This window comes from Apium graveolens, chromosome 1 (genome assembly GCF_009905375.1).
Source record: "Apium graveolens cultivar Ventura chromosome 1, ASM990537v1, whole genome shotgun sequence".
NCBI classification, from domain to species: domain Eukaryota; kingdom Viridiplantae; phylum Streptophyta; class Magnoliopsida; order Apiales; family Apiaceae; genus Apium; species Apium graveolens.
The window spans coordinates 80,944,953-80,967,125 of NC_133647.1; the positions used below are offsets into that span (position 1 = coordinate 80,944,953).

The window sequence follows — 22,173 nt, forward strand, 5'->3', positions numbered from 1 at the left end:
TCTTCAAAACCGGGAGGTTGTTTTACATATACTTCTTCTTCCAAGATCCCGTTTAAGAATGTAGATTTACATCCATTTGATAGACTTTGAAATTTTTATGACAATCATAAGCCAATAGCATCTGAATTGATTCAGTTCTTGCTACCAGTGCATATGTTTCATTAAAGTCTATACCTTCCATTTGGGTATATCCTTGTGCAACTAATCTTGCTTTATTTTGAACTATTGTTCCATTTTCGTCTAAATTATTTTGAAATACCCATTTTGTTCAAATTATGGAAGTATTATGAGGCTTTGGGACAAGTTCCCACACTTTACTACGAGTAAATTGGAATAATTCATCTTGTATAGCAGAGATCCAATCCTCGTCTAATAAAGCCTCTTTCGCGGTCTTAGGTTCTATTTGAGATAGAAAACTAAGATGATTCACAATGTTTTGAACTTGTGAACGTGTTTGAACTGCCTTCCTTAAGTCTCCAAGCATATTATCTAGTGGATGACTTTTTATAGTGAGAATTACTTTAGGAAGTTCATCTTCCTTTTCGTCCAATTCTAATGGATTTTTATATACGGGAGTCCCGAGATCCATATTTCCGAATTGTCGAATAACCTTTTCAATATCATCGTGTTCAATATTTTCTTGGTCAAAAAATCTTTATATTTCGCCGGTGGTTTACTTTCATCAAAAGCAACATTCATTGATTCTTCCACCATAAGCAATTTGAGGTTAAACACTCGGTAAGCTTTACTATTGTTCGAGTATCCAAGAAATATACCTTCGTCTGAGTTTCTACTATATGGGCTAAGTAAGCCTCACATCCTTGTCTTAACAGTTTTTTGCCTTTAGTATCGAGAGAAATATCTTTTCTTGCCTCTGTCCTTGGTAATTTACCCTGATATTATCCTATGTAAACATCACAATCGTCTTCTTCTTACAGTCAATATTTGCCTTATATTGGGATAACCAATCCATTCCTAAAATTATGTCGAACTCTCCTAGCTCGAAAGGTATTAGGTTCGCCGAAAAAGAACACCCGAGGATTTTTATTTGACACTTAGGACAAAATTGACTCACTGAAACTTTATCCTGATTAGCCACTTCTATGGTCAATGGTTCGGTTAAATCTTCCAACATTAAATCCATTTTATTAACACTATCCTTTGATATAAAAGACTTAGATGCTCCTAAATCAAACGAAACTTTAACAGGTACGGAGTTGAGAGAAAGCGTACATGCAACTACATCCGAGTTCTGAGCATTGGATCTCTTGATCATCTTAAAGGTTCTGGCTCTGGCCGTACTAGATGCTGGTCCTTCAGATGCGTTACCTCCAACACTTCCTTGAGTAACATTCTTACAATTCCTGGAAATATGCCCAACCTTACCACACCTAAAGCAAGTAATTCCTGGATTCTCTGAGTTACACTTCGACGTGTAATGACCTTTCTGATCACATTTGAAACATTGAACATCCCCTGTGCACTGACCACTATGTCTCTTTCATATATATTACAATCCACCACCGGCTTGACTGACTTGGTTGGAGTGGAACTAACTGAAGTGGTACTAGGCCTAGCAGACTATGAGAGCAATCCCAGCTACTATTCATATTTCTTCCAAATCGCTTCTGAAACTTCTGACTGGATCCTTGATCCGCCTTATCGATATCACCCTCAAATTTTCTCTTTTTATCCCCCCTTTCCTTGGCGGCTAACTTCTGGTCACTCTATATTACTAAAGCGGCCTGGACTACCGAGGTATATGTTTTGAGTTTCAAAGCTACAACTCTGCTGCGAATTTCTGGCTTCAACCCTTGTTGAAACCTCTTTGCCTTCAGGGCTTCAGTACTCACATACTCAGGTACCATTCGGTCCAATTTTGTAAACTTGGCCTCATATTCTAACACACTCATTTCACCTTATTTTACCTTTAGAAACTCAACCTCCATCTGGTTCTACAAACAATCCGGGAAATATTTCTTTAAAATAATTCTGCAAACCTGGTCCATGAAACAAGACCTTCTCCTTCCAAAGCACAAGTGGACTCCCACCAATAATTTGCCTCACTCTTAAGGAAATAACATGCATAGTCTGTCTTAAGATCATCACTTACTTAGGTGAGGATAAAGGCTTTTTCCATCTCCTTTAACCAAATTCTGGCAGCAACAAGATCCACTTCGCTCTTAAACCCTGGGGGTTTGACAGACTGAAAGGATTTGAAACTAATAGTTTGGTTCAGCCCACCTAACTGATGTTGTTTCTGAAGTTACAGTTGTTGTTGTTGGATTTTTCGCTGTTGTTGTTGTTGTATAAATTGATGCTGATGTTGATGATGTTCCATTGTTGTTGTTGCTGCTGGACCATCTGATTAGACTGTGGGCGCATCAAATCTAGAAACTCACCCATGGCGGAACCCCCATCAGATTCTCTACTGGACGAATTGGACGGGTTATTTTTCTTTGGCGGCATTCTCCTGAAATACAATAAATGATATATGGTTTAGAAATGCCCCCAAGTAGCAAACATCTTTATGTGTGAGGAGAATGCTGCCACAATAAAATATTCCATCCTCAATTAACTGGGGTCCATCCATAATGAATGGCTAAATTTTACAATACCGGCAACAAAAACAACAATAATGGTAACAACAATAATAACAGTGCAAAATTTTTAAATAAAACTGAACAACATCTTTTATATAAAGGAAATATGATACAACAACAGTGCTTAATATCCAACTGAAATAACTAAAGTACAACACTAACAACATAAGCCGAATACACACCAAAATTTGGCTGTCATAGCAGCCTCCGACTAGTGCATCATAATATACTACTAAAACTATGCTATAGGACTCTAAAGAACACAAACGTTAGAGTTCTGATAACTACCAACTCGGATATCAACTATCTAACCACTACCTCCAATCATCCCTAGCTCAAACACCAACCAATCTACTAGAGCTTGGTAATGCGCCACCCTGGTCTCTATACTGTTAAAAGGATCATTATATCTAGCCATGTCAATAGCCGACTGTGTGAGGGCTCTCACTCTGGCCTGGATGTCTGGGGAAGGTACATATACTCCCTGGAATGGACCAATAGGCACACGATCTAGGTGTATAGCTAGCTCAAGGCTCTACTCCCTAATCAAGACCCTATTAACGGCCTGGTGCACATGGAAGGGAATGGGAGAGGAGGTTCCCAAGGAAGGAGAATATGGCACTCATGGTCGGGAAAAGCAATACTGGGTCCATAACCTGGTGGAAAATTTTGGACAGCAGATACTGGTCGCTGAACCCATCGGGGTCGAACACTCGGTTCGGCAATGTCACTAGGCCTGGAATAGGTGACAGGTGGAGGTGGTACTGGTGTATCCTCAGCTAAAATATCAAGGGTCCGCTCAGAATCCGAATTCTCAGAATCAGACCCGTTCTCTCGAGAGGGAGAACTGGATATCACTATCGGACACTGTCAATAATATATATATACAAGGAAGACACAATAAGGTTAGGGCAGTTCCAACAAAACATCAATAGATCCCAGGGTCACCCCTTCGAAACCCTCGACTGGACTCTTAGGTTCGCTCCTCTATATGAGTTGCTGACTCACACCTTTATAAACAATTTCTACACCTTTTGACTATATTCCTAACCTAAATCAGGGACTTAATCCTGTAGCTCTGATACCAATCTATGACGGCCTCAACCCCGGGGTCAGGAGTTAACGTGAGAACAACAATAAACCACAAATATTTAATACAACCAACTCATAACACTACATAAACACAACCCCTTTCCTTAAACTTTTCCAGGTTTAAGTATGATTTAGGCTACTTAACTATTACAATACCAAATTTATTTAAACAATTTTGACACAACTATCTTATTACAACAACTCAACGGACCTACATCAGGTATGACATAACTACCTCAGAGGAACCTGGTTGAGGATGAACTGGAACCCTGCCCTGGCTACGACGGAAAGGTCTCCTAGGAATCTGCGATTTATATATATATATATATATATATGAAACAGTTTGCAAGGGTGAGCAAACAATTGCTCAGCAGTACCAATATATGAATGAGAACGTAAAACATTTTATAATAAATAGTTATAGGAATAGAAATCGTAAAATATTCAAGAAAACGAGTAAATCAAGTATAAACTGGATATCAACAACTAGCATGCGCTGCAAAACATAATATCAGTCGTGTGCCGTGAAAATATCAGAGTCCAAGTTTAGCATGCTATTTCATTTCCAAATCATATGTTCCATTTATAGGAACCATAAAACCATCTATTCCGTTACGGGAACCACAAAACCAAAATTAGATATATATACTGGACGAATCCTAGTGACAGTTGATCGGTCTGTCACACCATAAAACCTGTTCTGGAACTCAGAGACTAGCTAGGTCTCTGTCACGCTGGACTAAGTGGTTCAAATAGGGCGCGCAACCGACTTAGCCACTTACGCCACCATGCTGGGCCATTAAGGGCCACTTACGCAATGCCATCAAATATCTGATCCGTTTTATCCAGTTTTCAAAATCACTTATACCTATCTCTTCTAAAAAAAAAGTATCACAACACACTTCAAAACCTTTCCAATATTATTCACAATTTATAGATAGATATTTTTTGAAGTTACTTTTCCCCAAAACATCATTTAAACAAAAACATTTTTAATAACAGGGGATACGTAACTTAAAATATTATGTTCCAATACAAAATTTAAATCAACAGTTATTCATATATTACTGAGCCATAAAATATATAGTCAGAGGTACTTGCCTTGCTATACTTTACAACTGGACTCTAGCCTGGCTTTAGAACGACTTCAACTCTCGGGGCTTTCGACTGGAACCGACAGAACTGAAATATCCTATGTCAGACGACCAGTTATACTTGACATATCCTCACTATCAATTCTACCAAAACGATATCAAATCCTGACTCGTATTTATCCGTACTATTATAATATACATAACAGCTAGGGTCCATGTACTCAAAACTCGATTCGGTATCTATTTTCGTAAAATACGTATAACTGTCGTTTCGGAAAAATAGGGGTATCGAATATTTTACCAAGATATGCAATTTGGTTTCGTAAAATATTTATAATTATATAATTATATATGTTTTATTAGTATTCCGGATAATTACAGGATACGTTCCCATATTCTCGAAATTAATTTCTCGGAAATCGGGCACCGTTCCTCTATTTATCGGACTACCTGTCGATTTCCAAATCGATGCAACAATCCCAACAACACAATTCCAAATCCAATCACCAATGTACGAATTTAAATCAAACAACTAATTTATGTTTCGAAAATAATTTTTACGAACTAAGTAATATTTTTATAATTATAGGACTCAGAATAAATCATCACCCTCCACCGTCAGCTCATCAAAATTTTAAAATTTTCAGAATATTTAAAAACTAATAAAATAAAATTTTCATAATTTCTAAAATATTTTTGGATCGCGCATCAGACCCGCATTTTTTTTGCTAAGCTGTGTATATATATAAACAAACAAACGAAAGGGGCATGGATTAACCCTTGCTCTAAGACACACCTTAGAGACCACTATCTATAAACAATCTTAAAAGAGAAAGATTGAAAATAGAAAGCCAAACGAAATACCTACATCTGCCTAGCCAATCAGAGAACATGTCTATACAATCTAATTTACTAAACCATCTAGATCTCTAGATTTAATATCAAGAAAGATCCCCGAGATCAACTTATGGGGACCAAAAGCACCTTTGTTGTGGATGTGTGCATTCCTTTCTCGCCAAATGTGATATCCAAAAACTTGCAAGCAAAGAAGGGCCAGTGATCTATGTCCCAGGTGTTGGACTTGGTTCCAAGCGTTGAGATGGTCATTCCATGAGTCCCCAGGGGGCAAGTGCAGTTTCAAGGCAAGGTGTCTTAAAACATAGCTACTGTATGAGCAGGATCCGAATAGGTGATCATGAGATTCTATACCACCAGCACAAAGACTGCACGTTGCATCAACTTGGAACCCAAAAGAAGAGAGTCTATCCATAACGGGGAGCCGTTTATGACAGATCAACCATTGCGTGAACGCATACCTGGGGACCATGAGTTTATGCCAAACACTGCGATGCCATGAGCATTCCTGACCTCGATGGCGAATGGTGTCCCATGTATGCCACATTTTAACCTTCTTTAGCTCCAGATTATCCCAACAAATTGTATCAGACCTGTTGAGTACCAGAGGGGGAAATGCAAAAGAGTTCAGCCATTGTTCGAGGGTGGGACTAATGTGGTGCAGTTTTCTGTTCACTGTAGGCATCATCCATTGTCCATCAACAATAATAGAGGAAACTATAGCTCGAATATTAGATCCCACTTGTAAACAAATTGGACCTTTGATACTTGTGGCAAGACAAGATTTTCTCTACCACGGGTCCAACCAAAGGTCAGTGGAACCACCATCCCCTATGTTATAATTGATAAATTGTCTCACCATATCCCTGAGTTTCAACACTTGACGCCAAATCCATGAACAATCTGTAGGCTCTTTCATAGTCCAGAATGAAGAAATTTTTAAGTGAGTGGAATGCACCCATCGGGACCATAGTGAAGGAGCCCTTCTGACCACTTTGCATAATTGGAAAAGCAGTTGCGCCTTGTTCCATTCCTCAGGGTCCCTAAGACCAATGCCACCCTCAGAATGGGGTAAAGTTAAATTAATCCAGCTGATTTTTGCACCACCCTTCTTAGTAGAGTCTCCCTTCCAAAGAAATCTAGAAAGCATTTGACAAATATTTTTATGAACCGATTTGGGGAGCATAAAGTGATTCGTCCAAAACCCCAGAATTGCATTGAGAACCGTCTTGATCAACTGTACCCTACCAATAAGAGAAAGAAAGATAGTAGTCCAACTATCAATTCGTTCCAACAACTTTTCAATCAAGGGCCTATAGTCATTTACACTGATCTGGGATGAGATCAAGGAAAACCCTAGGAATTTAATAGGGAGAGACCCATGGGGGACTCCAAAACTTAGATCAAACCAATCAACCACATCAATAGTGCAATTGCACAAAAAATAGTGCTTTTGTGGATACTCGGTTGCAAACCACTCATTGTAGAAAAGGACTTGAGGCAATTCATAATATGAGTGATGGAACCCTTGTCACCCCTAGAAAATAATAAAACGTCATCCGCAAAGAAAATGTGTGTCAATTTCATACCTTTGCATTTCCAGTGATAATTGAATTCGCTAGAAGTGTTTGAAAGCAAGCAAGAAAGAACATTCAAACCAATAATGAAGAGATATGGTGACAAGGGGTCCCCTTGATGAAGTCCCTTAGCCCCTTAAAGTATCCTGAGAGGCCTCTATTTACCTTGACAGAAAATCGAGTTGTAGTAATGCATTCCGTAATCCAGTGAATAAATTCCAAGGGGAATTTCATTTTACTCAAAGCAGCTAAAATAAAGTCCCACCTTATAGAGTCAAAGGCCTTATGGAGATCTATTTTGAGAGCACATTTCGGGGTCCCCGTGTCTCTTTGATAACCTCGAAAGTTCTTGAACAAGGAGAATGTTGTCTGAGATGCTACGACCTGGAATGAAGGCTGATTAAGCCTCATTAATCAGGTTAGGCATGATAAACTTCATTCTATCGGCTAGAATTTTGGCAATACACTTATATGCAACTGAACAGAGGGATATTGGACGGAAATCTTTCATTCCTGAAGGCGTCAAAGACTTGGGGACCAAGGCTATAGATGTGGAATTAATTCCAGGGTGCATTTGTCCTCCCTTGAAGAAATGAATAATGGCATCACAAAATGTGGGGCCAATAATATCCCAAGTGGAGATGAAAAACTCAACATTGAATCCATCAGGACCCGGGGCCTTGTTCTTTTTCATAGATTTAATAGTCTTCCATATGAGATCAGGAGTGACTTTCATGGTCAGAATACTGGCCTGATTTGGAGTTATTTCATTACAATTACTATCCTCCAAACAAATTGCTTGGTCAGTTGGAGGGGCACCTATAGAGTTTGTAAAGAAATCAACAACAACCTCATCCATAGCTTTGTGGCCAAAGACCACATTCCCATCAGCATTTTCGATAGCCAAAAGTTTGTTACGGTTCCATCTGGCTTTGGTTTGACCGAAGAAGAACTTAGAATTGCTATCCCCCAACATGCAACCAAGTAACCCTAGATTTCTGATGAAGGAGCTCTTCTTCTTCAAGAATTCTCTTCTCAAGATCCTTGATTGCTTTTCTTTTAGCCCTGTTGAAATTGACGTTCATGGGATCCAAAGAAAGTGCATTTTGGATCTTTTCCAGGGCCTCCCTAGCAACAACCATATTGGAGCTCATATTACCATGGATGTTGTTGAGTTTTTTCAATTCCACTTTCATCTCTTTTAATTTTCTACAAAGAATACTCATAGGGTCCCCATACCACTGTGAGTCCTAACCTTTAAGAACAGTCTCTTTGTAACCTGGGATATCACGCATAAAATTGAAAAATTGAAAGGGCTTGTGCACCTTTTCCAGTTACAAAGGCAAATGTAATATGAGAGGACAGTGATCCATAAGGCCTTTGTTTTTGACTTGAGCAAAGGCTTCTGAAAAATTATTGAACCACAAAGAGTTACCTATCATACGATCAAGTCTTCTAAAAATCAAGTCTATGTCCCTTTTATTGCTCCAAGTATGAAGGGGCCCCAACGTACGAACGTCTCCTAATCCAGCAGTTGAGATGCAATTTTTGAAGTCCTGCATATCAGGCGTCCAGTGTTCCCTACCTCTCAGCATTTCATCCATATTTGTAATGCAATTAAAGTCCCCTGTTACAAGCTAAGGCATTGTAATTTCCCTTGACAGAGTTTGAATGTTCTCCCAAAGGTAAGTACGCTGGTGGGGTTTGTTGTACGCATAAACTATAGTTATCATAAAGTGCACTTGTTTCTCAATTTGAGTCACAAGACAAGTTAGTTGTTGAGCCGTTTGAGAGTGACAAGATACATGCCACACCGTGGGGTCCCAACCTAGCCAAATACGCCCATTTGCATGGTGATCGTAGTTAAAAAGCCTCTTCCAATTCTTATTGATACATTTAGAAATTGCCAAACTATTGGCAACTTTAACTCTAGTTTCCAGACAACACATAAAAGTTACATGATTTAGAGCAATAAAATTTATGACTTCTTTTTTGTGAGGCCGTTTGTTCAAGCCCCGAACGTTCCAAGAAGCTAAATTCATTGAGATTTTGTCCCACACTACGTTTTCCCTGGATTTTTTTGTTCTTCCCAGTTCCCTTATTGTCTGCATAGTTTAGTGAAGGAGCATTTGGTGCCTTCAATCCCAAAACAATTGGGTTAGGAGGTGGTGAACCTTTATCTTTTCTCTTACGACTCACATAGGTGACCTCCATTAAAATTTCCCCTTCTTCAAAATCTACAAGGGAATCAAATGCATTGTATGTTTCTATAGGGTCCTCAATTTGGGTTAAACGCACACATGGCGCCACATTAGTCCCAGGATCAACATGAGTCTCCGCCTGGGAGTCCTTGGAAGGTTCCCGTGTTATTTAACGAACAAACGTGTGGGTAAATATAATCCAAAAATTTCCGAAACAATTTTAAAATTCTCGAAATATTTCAAACTTAAGAAAATATGAGTTTCATGATTTTTGAAACATCCTTAAGTTTAATACTAAATTTACACTTGAATACAATCAGATTATCATTTAGGGATAAATAATTGATGAAATATTGTTTTCTAAATTTTATAAATTTCCATAAATAATTATTGAAATTATAAAGTCATAAAAATAATTTTAGAGATAATTCCAATATTTATGAAAATAAATCTTCCATAAAATCACTGTTAAAAAAATAAAAACAAAACGATACGACTCCGTAATTAATAATACACATAATTCTCGTACACCAATAAGTCACACAAAATTAATAATAAGTACAACACACAGCTGACGGAACCATAACATATTTTATTTAATATTTTAATAATTACACTTTATTAATACAAAAGTACGATTCGTTATACTGACACTGCTGAATTAAAGGTACCTCAAACCACCCTTGCTATTGATACTGATGATATGCATGAATTAAGAATGTTTCTTAAATCTTTGCATGTTAGTTATAGGGATCAGACCTTATAGAATAATAGAATCAAGAGTAAAAAACTCCGAGTTAAAGAAAAGGAATGATCACCTAGAAATTGAGTTACTTTCCATGCTAGAAATTCAAAAAGGAAGAGATAATGATGTTTATGTTAAAGAAAAATTGTTAAAAGAGCATGCTTATCTAGAAAAGGAGTTAGCTAAAGAAAGAGAGGTTATTAAGCTTTGGACTAACTCGGGGAAAACAACTCAGGCTATTTTAGAATATGGCTGTTGGGGAACAGGATTAGGATATGCAAATAGATCTAATTCTGATAAGAAAAATGGAAAAGAAACTGAGAGAACTAAACCAGTAAATACCGATAGCAAGGGAAAACTGAACAAGATTTAGTTGAAGCCCATTAAGTTTAATCCAAGTGCTGATGCTGTTAAGTCAGTTAATGAGATAGGTTGAATACACAAAATGAAGATTATCAGAAGTGATAATGGAACTGAATTCAAGAACAGTTTTATGAAAGAGTTTTGCAAATTTAAGGGGATAAAACAAGAATTTTTTGCTCCTAGAACTCCACAATAAAATGGAGTTGTTGAAAGAAAGAATTGAACTCTCATAGAAGCTGCAAGAACCATGCTAAAGAAAGCAAAATTGCCTACCTATTTTTGGGCCGAGGCTGTGCAAACTACTTACTTCACACAGAATGCAACCTTGATCAACAAGAATGGTAAAACACCATTTGAGATGGTGAAGGGAAAGAAGCCAAATTTGAAGTACTTTCACATTTTTGATTGCAAGTGTTTTGTTCTCAAAACTCACCCAGAACAGGTTACCAAATTTGATCTAAAAGCCGATGAAGGTATTTTTATGGGATATCCCTTGTCTACAAAATCCTTCAGGGTTTACAATCTGAGAACAAGGACAATCATGAAATATATACATGTATCTTTTGATGACAAGAAGATTACAGGTATAGAAGATGGTGATGACCATGATGAGTTGAGATTTGAAAATGAAGTACCATATGTTGAACAGTTAAATCCTGATATACTGACAAGTCCTGATACTGTAAAGCCTGATAACACTCAAAACTCTGATGATCCACATGATAGTGGAAATTATGCAGATATTGATTCACATGTTGAGGGGAAGCAAAATGATTCTAATCTAGAGTCTTCTTCAAGTGATTCAACTTAAAGAACATCAGTAAATAATTCATCAGACACTAATTCCTCAAACACTGATGAGTCAAATTCTGATAGCATTGGGAATACTGATTTAGGGGGAGCATCAGGAAATGATAGTGGTACAAGTCAAAGAAATAATAGAAAATTCATGGATCAACGGGGATGTTCTTCTTCAAGAAGTCAACTTCCATCTGCAAGAAAATGGTCCAAGTCACACACACCTGACTTAATCATTGGAAATCCTGATAGTGGTGTAAGAACCTGGAAAGCCACTCAAAATGAATGTCTCTACCATTCTTTTATATCTCAAACTAAACCAAAGAAAGTGGAAGAAGCTCTTCAAGATGCTGACTGGATTACAGGAATGCAAGAGGAACTTAATGAAAAGAAGATGAATTTAGCTCCTTTGAGGTTTCCTTTAGTTTCTAGGAACTTGCTCATTGCAAGGCTTTCTGTGACTTATGTCTTACCTAACAGACAGAGTGCTCAGTTATAGGACATAACTATTGGAAACCCCCTGGAGCTAACCTAAACACAACAACCCATACACATCCCCAAACACAAACCCAAACACCAACATAACCACCACCACAACCACAACCACAAATGGAAGCCACCTCTGGTGTCTCCCAATAGACACTTGTTGTAAAAAAGAAAGAAAGAATTGGATAAGAGGGCTACAAATCCTGGAGTAGCTAAGTCAAAACTGAAGCAAAACCAGTTCCTCATTCTTCTAAACCTTCAGAATCTATCAAGAGGAAACTTGTACTTGTTGGATTAGAATCAGATTCAGATGAGGACAATGCTACCTTATCTACTAGATTTCCAAACCTTTCATCTGATTCTTCTCCATGACCAGTTAACTACCAACTGAGAAGGGTACAACTACTGCTGCTGTTCATGGTACCAGAAAACTGATGTCGGTACAATCCCAAGGCCAAAGAAAAGAAGACTGGTCAAAGCTTACTACAATCAGAACTTGCTCAAGATCAAACAGGAAATTGCTGAGGAGATACAGGGGGCATTTACATCAAATTCTGTTTTTTCATCAAATCCTGATGCACCTGTAAATTTATCTGATTCTCCTATCAAGCAGAAAAGCAAGAGAGCAATAGAGATCTCTCATGAGCAAGTTGAAGAGAGTGTCAAGATGCTATAAGGGAAAGGTCTTTTCTCTGGATCAAGCACACAAGAACCTGTATCTCAAAGGGATACAACAGCTACAACTTCTGATCCAATCACATAGAAACCTACACCTCAAAGTGGTGCAGCAGATATTGAAGTACAAGAGCCTCTGAATGAAAAGTCCATTCACAATGGCATGATGAAGTAACTTCCAGAATTTATGCAGAAGTCTTGAAGGTCAAGGACTTCTGTAGGAAATTTGATCCTGAAAGATTCATTCAGACAACTGCTTTCAAGAAGAGCCTGCTCAGGAGTTAACACAGCAAATGTGGAGAAGAGTACACAAGAACCTGGGTGTCAAAGTTATCCAGCAATTCCTGATTCTCCAGCCATACAAGAACCATTTCATCAAATTTGTAATGGAGGCTTCACTCCTGCTGCAGTTACTCTAGTAATAGATGCTGAAGGCAGAGTTCACCCATCACCACCATTTATTGATATCTTATCAGTTCCTCCACTGAATGTCTGCACAGAAGCTGAATCTTCAGATTCACAAGGTATAAATACATATTTCACTTTATAAGCATTTACTTTAAATACTGATTTTGACTTATCAACATTTATTACGCATGTTATAAATTTTGTTAGTATGATTATATCTATACTTTATTTAGGACTATCTCTAGTTGTATGACCACATGCCGCCTTTCTTTAGCCACCTCTTATTTATGTAGGACAAAATTATTTGAGCCTTTTTCTGGGAGTTGTGTGAAAAGATTTAGAGAAAAATAAAATTAAAGAGAGGCATGATCCTTCCTGATAAAAGGAAAGGTAGATGAGAGACAAGATTTAGTAATCCTTATGAGGAAACTCTAACTATTGAAAGTTATGAGCTATGTGGTGTGAGGAGTAGTGAGACTACTTTAAAAGAATATAGAGATTAAGTGTTACTTGTTATATTTTGCAGGTTCACAAAGTACAAAAGAAACAGCTGTTGATCAACAGACTGTTAAACTCTGATGTACCAATGTTCGCACTAAAACACATGCGAAAATACATGCAAGCGTACGTGATCACAAGTAGTATAAGATATAAGTCAAGTTCATTCCCACATGGATTAGTTAAGTTCATATTATACACTTATGCAACAATGTATGATTATAGTTCAAAACTAAGATAAGAAATAAATTCGAGTTGATTAACTACCTAAGAGATTATACTAGCAAACTTAAACTAAGAGATTAAAACGTGAATTACTTAAATGAGAATAAAACATGGGATTCTAACTTCATTAAATACTTCATTGAAAGTTTATGTCTTTATCAATAGTAGACAATGATGATGATAACTAATCAGATAACACGAAACTAGTATACGCTATCTTTCAATATACGTATACCCTACTACTAAGCATCCACAATCAAGATAGAAGTTAAGTAGACACCAATTATGCTTAGACCCTATATGTCTATAAGATTTGAAAATATAACAGTCGAAAAGCAAGTTATCTATTATGATTACATAGGGTGTGTAAGATGGTTAAAATTACACTACGAATTATGCATGTCAATTCATACATAAACCTATGCTAGCATGGAAAGTTCTAAACCTCTATATTCACTGTCGCTTCAACGGAGATTAACAAACAATCTTAGATGTTAGGTACGCATCAAAGACGAATAAGCACAACCAATCTAGGAAATCATAAATCACCACACACTAAAGATTTAGAATAATCAACTATTGAAATCCATAAGTAAATCTGCTAGAACCCCATGACAATGATTAGTTCATGATCGAACACATCATCACCATGAGTTCCAATGAAAACATGATAACAATTAAGTTCAGAATACTACGATAGAATATAAAAGTAATAGGGTTTGGAACAAAACAAAAACAAGCATCCAAAAGTATCATCTAAATCAAAGAATACAAAAGTATGAAACTAATTCTTCTTCTCCTTAGCCGTCTTGTGTGCTCTAGGTCTTCCTAATATTCTCCCTTGCTTCCTTCTTTATAAAAACCGTCTTTTTATCTTTATATATAGGCTCCTGGATGATCTGGACTCTTCTATTCTTCAAATCATAATAGAATCAGGATTCTGGAAAAACAACAGGCGCGCCGCACCGCTTCCAGCGTGAGCGCGCTGCCTTTCTGCCAAATTGGCACGGCCGCCCCGTCTTGAGCGTGGGTGCGCTGAGGTTCTGCTGAATTTCTGATTTTTGATGTTCTGCGCTCCTTTCTTCGTACGATCTCCCGAAACTCTATTCTTGACCTCTTATTAGCATAAAATCATTAAAAAACTCCATTCCTCCTTCTGACTAGTGCCCTGCAATGCAATTACACAAAACACATAAAAAAGACCACATACTTGAGTCCAAAACGTCCAATTTAAGCCGAAATGAAGCGTTCCAAGTGGATATAAATTCCATTTATCACACCCCCAAACTTAAGTTCCAAGTGAAGATGCAATGATTCCCTCAGAAGGACTATAACCAAATAATAAGCAATGTTTCTAAGAATGCAATTATTTGAAATAGAGTTCAACAAAATCCCACAAACCAATTTACAAGCCATAAACGTGCGTGTGTGCGATGCTTAAAAGATATACTCCCAACACTAGATCAATATTTATATCCCATTTTTCACCAAAATAATCACAAGTTTATAAATAGGATAAACGTTAAACACATAATGACCCACGACACTTCAATTTAACTAGAGTTATACAAGGATTCATGCTTTTATAGTGAACACATAACACAAATGCTTATTTGACCATGCAATGAATGAGGTCCCAAAAGACTTATACAATAATACTCATATAACGAGCGTTAAGTTAGCGGATCCCAGACTATACAAGCCTTAGGTCACTAGGCACAAAGTCCCCTAGAACTTAATAGCTCAAGTATTAAAGAGCTCACTCGTGATCATTTATGCATAAACACATACTGACACATATTTTTTTTCTTTTCTTCTCTTTTCTTCTATTTTTTTCAATTTCTGAATGAGTGCGTTTCACTTCATCTCATTCAACCCTAGACTACTCATAAAAATATGAGTCGACTATTAACCATTTGACGCCTAGCCTTATTCACAATAAGAAATGATATCCAAGTTTTCCCTAGTTCAAAAATCAGTGTTCCTACGTCATTACGGGAATATCACAAATTCTAAATATAACCAAGTGATTAAATCTCAACAACAAACAAGTATGATCATGATCTAGTTCGAAACCAACCTATAAGACTTGTGAATGAATTTTGTTTCTGGGCATGCAATTAAATTCATTAGGACTTAAACATCCCTCTATTCGACATCACTACACTCAAATTAACATCAATAAATCAATCAGAACAGCGCAACCTAAGGGATCATGTTATATGCATACAAATATAACTAAATAGACTCACATAATAACACGAACAAACATAAAAAAAAAATATGACCTAAATGAACAATCATGCAAAAATATGAATGAACTACAACTAATCATGCAAAATGAATCTACATGGACTCAACACACAACTAATCCTTACATTATAACCCCAAACTTAAAATTTTCAATGTCCTCATTGAAGGTAATAATAAGGATTCAAGGCATACCTAGTCATCGGTAGGATCACCCTCCTCAGGTGGAGTATCAGGCGGCAGGTACACAGAATCAGCTCCAAAAATAGGCCAATCGACCTCAACACCAGTGGCCCGGAAAGCAGTGCCCAAGGTCTGTGTTAAATCTGCTGCAAAACGACTGTGCATGTCGTGCATCGCATCCATGCGCCTAGCCAATTATCTGTACTGCACATCTCCAAGTCAAGAACTGTCCCATGCCTGCTGATCATGTAAAGATCTAGTGGCTTCAAGAGCGGCTTTAGTGGCTGCCTGACGTGCTTGAGAAGAACCCCCAGCATAAGTCTGATCAGCTGGTTAGCCACCTGGAAAATGATCATATGTGTAGCCCAAACCCTTCTCGTCGGCCTTCCACCATACCACTCCTTCAGCTGTAGAATCGCTGAGCTATCAATGGGAGCACTCGGCATCTGTAACTACTCATGCTCTGGCCACCTGACACCAACATCACTGCATAACCTCGTAATAATGGAGGCATAAGGAATCACCCCGTGGTCCCTCCTCGCATAAAATGCAACATGTTCTGATGAATCACCAAGACGAGATCCACATACTCTTCATTAAGAATCCCCCATAGAAAAATAACATGATCCACAGTAACTTCGTGCGAGTGCGAAGATGGCATGATATTTGCACACACAAACAGGTGCCATGCCCTAGCATACTTGTTCATACACGTAGATGGAAAAGTAAGCGGCTCATTCATGCCCGCCTTGCACTTCCAATCTGTCCCAGGAACACACAACTCAACCACAATATAATCCATATCAAAATCCTCCCTTGTCTTTTGTACCCAATCTTCAGCAGTAGGCTGCCTCGCAGGTCGATTGATAACCCTAAGAATAACCTCAGGTGTGTAATCAACCGTCAACCCATGAACCACAGAAAACCCATTCTTATCTGCCTTAGCATTCTCATAAAACTCCCACACAATACTCATCGGGACTGCAGCGGGTGTCTCACAGAAGGTTTGCCATCCTAATCCAATAATCATCTCCAAAAGCTTTTCATCCTTCACCGTGGGTAAGAAACCCCTCTCCTTCAGAATCGATTTAGACATTATCCTAGTAAACTCTTCTTGTGCCTCCGGAGAAGAAAATCTATTCACCGCGCATCTCTGAAAAGTAGCAGGTGCACCATAAAGTCCGAATGAAACTCGACGGAAAGAGAAAGTGCCAAAAGGACAAGTAAAGGTGGTTCTCTTGATCTTCTGGGGCAATGCAAACCTGATTATAGCCCGAATACCCATCCAGAAGAGAATAGTACTCATGACCAGCCAACCTATCAAGAATTTGATCAATGAATGGATGAGGGAAGTGATCCTTCCTGGTGGCTTTATTCAGTTTTCGATAGTCCATGCATACTCTCCACCATATGACTGTCCGAGTAAGAATGAGCTCGTTCTTCTCATTAGCGACAACTGTAATGCCTCCTTTCTTAGGCACACACTACACCGGGCTCACCCATGAACTGTCAAAAATAGGATAAATGATCCCTGTATCTAGCTATTTAAGAATTTTCTTCTTCATAACCTCTTTCATGATATGATTGAGTCTTATCTGTTGCTCAATAGTTGGCTTACTTCCTTCCTCAAGCAGAATTTTATACATGCAATAAGAAGGGTTGATTCCCTTGATATCTACTATAGTCCATCCAATTACTGATTTAAATTCTCTCAGAATTCTCAAGAGCTTATCTTCGTCACTACCTGAAAGGTCAGATGCAATAATAACAGGAAAAGTAGATGCATCACCTAAAAAGGAATACCTCAAGTGACCAGGCAGTGGTTTTAGCTCAAGTGTGGGAGCTTCCTTGATAAATGGTTTAAGACGCTCCTGAGAGTTTTTCAGCTCCGCTAATCCAAGAGACTCGAATGGCAATTCCAATCTTCTTTTTCCATGGAGAAGCATTCAAATACTGTAGCTGCTCTGCTCCTTCTTCATCTTCACTATCAGATTCCCATGTTAAGGATCTCTCTAAAGCATCAGTCCTTATCATTTGATCATGCTCTGAAGTCACTATAGAGTCGACCAATTTTACCTTAAATCATTCCTCTTCATCAGCAGGGAATTTTATTGCATTGAAGACATTGAAATTCACATCCCGCCCTTGAACTCTCATTGTAAGCTCATCCTTCTGCACATAGATCAGAGTTTGGCCTGTAGCTAAAAATGGTCTCCCCAAGATAATGGGAATCTTCTTATCTTCCTCGAAGTGTAGAATGACAAAATCAGCCGGAAAGATGAGTTTATCCACCTTAAGCAAGACATCCTCTACTACATCTCGAGGATAAGTGATGGAACAGTCAGTCAACTGTAAAGACATGTTTAACGGTTTAGGATCAGGCAGACCAAGTTTTTTGAAGACAGACAAGGGCATGATATTGATGCTAGCTCCCAAGTCACACAAACACTTGTTGAAAGACAGATTTCTAATGGTACAAGGTATCGTGAAGCTTCCTGGATCTTTAAGTTTAGTTGGGAGTTTCTATTGCAGCACAACACTACACTCTTCCGTTAGAGTAACGGTTTCCAACTCTCAAGTTTTAGCTTCCGAGATAGAATACCCTTCATGAACTTAGCATAGCTCGACATCTGTTCTAGAGCTTCCGCAAAAGGTATGTTAATATACAACTTCTTGAAAACCTCCAAAAACTTAACAAATTACTTGTCGAACTTCTGCTTTTGAAGTCTTTTAGGATATGGAGGTGGAGGATACACTTGTTTGACTCTTGTATTCTGCTCAGGAGGAGTGTTTTCGACCTCTTTCCTTCTGCAGATTTCCAATGCCTTATTAAACTGACCTCAAACACTCTTCCAAGTCACACAGAGGCTAGTCCAGGAAAGAGGGAAGTTAAAGAATAGCTTAAGGTAATCACCCTGAGGTCTGGAAAGGTCGCGAGCCCTCAGAATATAAAAAAGAAAAATCTGAAATTTTTTTCACTTGGAAGAGTTCCTTGAGGTCGGTTCAATAAGGAATTGGCAATCTTCCTAATCTGATTCTCCAGAGTTTTGATAGAAACCGCTTGGCTTTTGCACATAAGACTCTACTCCTCCAATTCAGATTTTTCATTAGAAGATGAACCGGCACCTCAATGAGATTGATGTTGCATTCCCTATGGCTGAAATTACTGCCTTGGTGCATACTGTTGCTGAAAACCAGGAGGATTGAAAATCTTGTTTCCAAACTGCTGGTAAGGCTGTTGCATTGCATTCTGATTATTGCTCCAGCTGAAGTTCGGATGATTGCGGTTATTAGGTTGATAAGTAGCAGGAACATGTTGTTGCGGCCTCTGAAAGTTGCTCAAGAACTGTGCTGATTCATTAGATACAGCACATTGCTCCGTCGCATGCGATCCTGCACAAAGCTCATAAATACTCATTATCGGTTGAACACAATAGCTGGTCAGAGAATTGACCTTCATAGTCAATGCCTTTAACTGAGCAGCGATAGCTGTAGCTATATCCACCTCAAGAACTCCTACTACCTTGCCTTGTGGTAGCCTCTGAGTTGGATTCCGATATTCATTTGCAGCCATCATCTCAATCAGCTCATAAGCTTCCTCATAGCTCTTAGCCCATAAAGATCCACCTAATGCTGCATCGAGCATAGGTCTTGACTGTGTTTCTAAGCCAATATAAAAGCAATTGATCACCATCCAGTCAGGCATTCCATGACGAGGACACTTCCTAAGCATCTCCTTGTAGCGCTCACAAGATTCACATAAAGATTCACCCGATTGCTGTGTGAACTGAGTAAGAGCATTCCTGATTACAGCTGTATTTTCCATAGGGAAGAATTTAGTAAGAAACTTTTGAGCAAGATCTTCCCATGTCGCAATGGAACCTGGTGGAGAGAGTGCAACCAGCTCTTAGCTTTATCCCTCAGAGAGAATGGGAAAAGTCTCAATTTCACAGCATCTTCAGAAACATTATTGAACTTAAAGGTGTCGCAGATCTCGATGAAATCCCTAATGTGCATATTGGGATCTTCCGTTGGAGAACCCCCAAACTGGACTGGGTTTTGTACCATCTGAATTGTGTCAGGCTTGATTTTAAAGGTATTTGCTACGATAGTTGGCCTGACAATGCTAGATTGAATGTCATTGTTCTTGGGTTGAGAATAATCCATCAACGCTTTCGTTGGTGCTGCTGGTTCTCCCATTGTAATGATCTCTTCTTCTTCAACTTTCTCAACTGCTTCAAAAATTTCTTCTTCCACTTCTTCAACTACTTTATCTTCTTCAATTATTTCTTACAAGATTGAGACCGTGTTCACATACACGCTCTCTAGGGTACCTGAAACACAACAAGGTAACCTTATAAGTAATATAATCTGAGTCAGTGAACTTTAACGACCACTAATGTCAAGCACATAAACTAAAATTTAACACCGAGTCCCCGACAGCGGCGCCAAAAACTTGTTCGCACTAAAACACACGTGAAAATACACGCAAGCATACGTGATCACAAGTAGTATAAGATATAAGTCAAGTTCATTCCCACAGGGATTAGTTAAGTTAAGTTCAGATTATGCACTTATGCAACAATGTGTGATTGTTCACAACTAAGATAATTAACAAATTCGAGTTGATTAACTACCTAAGAGATTATACTAGAAAACTTAAAGTAAGAGATTAAAAAGTAAATTACTTATATGAGAATAAAACATGGGATTCTAACTTCATTAAATACTTCATTCAAAGTTTATGTCTTTATAAATAGTATGCGATGGTGATGATAACTAATCTGGATAACACGAAACTAGTATACGCTATCTTTCGATATACGTATACCCTACTACTAAGCATCCACAATCAAGATAAAAGTTAAGTAGACACCAATTATGCTTTGACCCTATATGTCTATAAGATTTTAAAATATAACGGTTGAAGAGCAAGTTATCTATTATGATTACATAGGGTGTGTAAGATGGTTAAAATTACACTATGAACTATGCATGTCAATTCATATATAAACCTTTGCTAGCATGGCAAGTTATAAATCTCTATATTCACTGTCGCTTCAATAAAGATTAACAAACAATCTTAGATGTTAGCTACGCATCAAAGACGAATAAGCATAACCAAACTAGGAAATCATAAATCACCACACACTAAAGATTTAGAACAATCAACTATTGAAATCCATAAGTAAATCCGCTAGAACCCCATGACAACGATTAGTTCATGATCGAATACATCGTCACCATGGGTTCCAATAAAAGCATGATAATAATTAAGTTCAGAATACTACGATAGAACATAAAAGTAATAGGGTTTAGAAAAAAGCAAAAACAAGCATCCAAAAGTATCGCCTAAATCGAAGAATATAACAGTATGAAACTAATTCTTCTTCTCCTTAGCTGTCTTGTGTGCTCTAGGTCTTCCTAATGTTCTCCCTTGCTTCCTTCTTTATAAAAACCGTCTTTTTATCTTTATATAGTCTCTTAGATGATCTAGATGCTTCAGTTCTTCAAATCAGAATGGAATCAGGATTCTGGAAAAAACAACAGGCGCGGCCATCCCGCTTCCAGCGCGAGCACGCTGCTTTTTTGCTAAACTGGCATGGCCGCCCCGTCTTGAGCGCGGGTACGCTGAGGTTCTGCTGAATTTCTGATTTTTGATGTTTTGCGCTCCTTTCTTCGTGCGATCTCCCAAAATTTATTAATGACTTCTTTTTAGCATAAAATCATTGAAAAACTCCATTCCTCCTCTTGACTAGTGCCCTGTAATGCAATTACACAAAACACATCAAAAAGACCACATACTTGAGTACAAATCATCCAGTTTAAGCCGAAATGAAGCGTTCAAAGTGATATAAATTCCACTTATCAACCAAGTGCTGATAATCTCCCTGCAGTTCTAAGTACTGATACTTTCCTGTAGTCCATTCAATCTAATATTCCATCACATGTAGCAATCCCTATTTTTTATAAAGAACAGTCCATTCACTCTACTATTCCATCACATGAAAATCTCCCTGTTGTTGCTAAAGATATAGTAGCACAACAGTCCATTCATAAAGATCTATCCACTACATGATCACTATAGTACTCCACAGTTACTGAGATTTTGAGGTCAAT

General features: G+C 38.1%; 1 non-coding gene across 1 annotated transcript; it reads left to right on the forward strand.

The window, feature by feature from the left end:
• The first annotated feature begins 19,757 nt into the window (after nucleotides 1-19,757).
• Nucleotides 19,758-19,864, forward strand: LOC141682720 (small nucleolar RNA R71). The gene has a single exon (XR_012559926.1). It is a non-coding gene; the product is annotated as a small nucleolar RNA R71 (small nucleolar RNA).
• The last annotated feature ends 2,309 nt before the right edge of the window (nucleotides 19,865-22,173 follow it).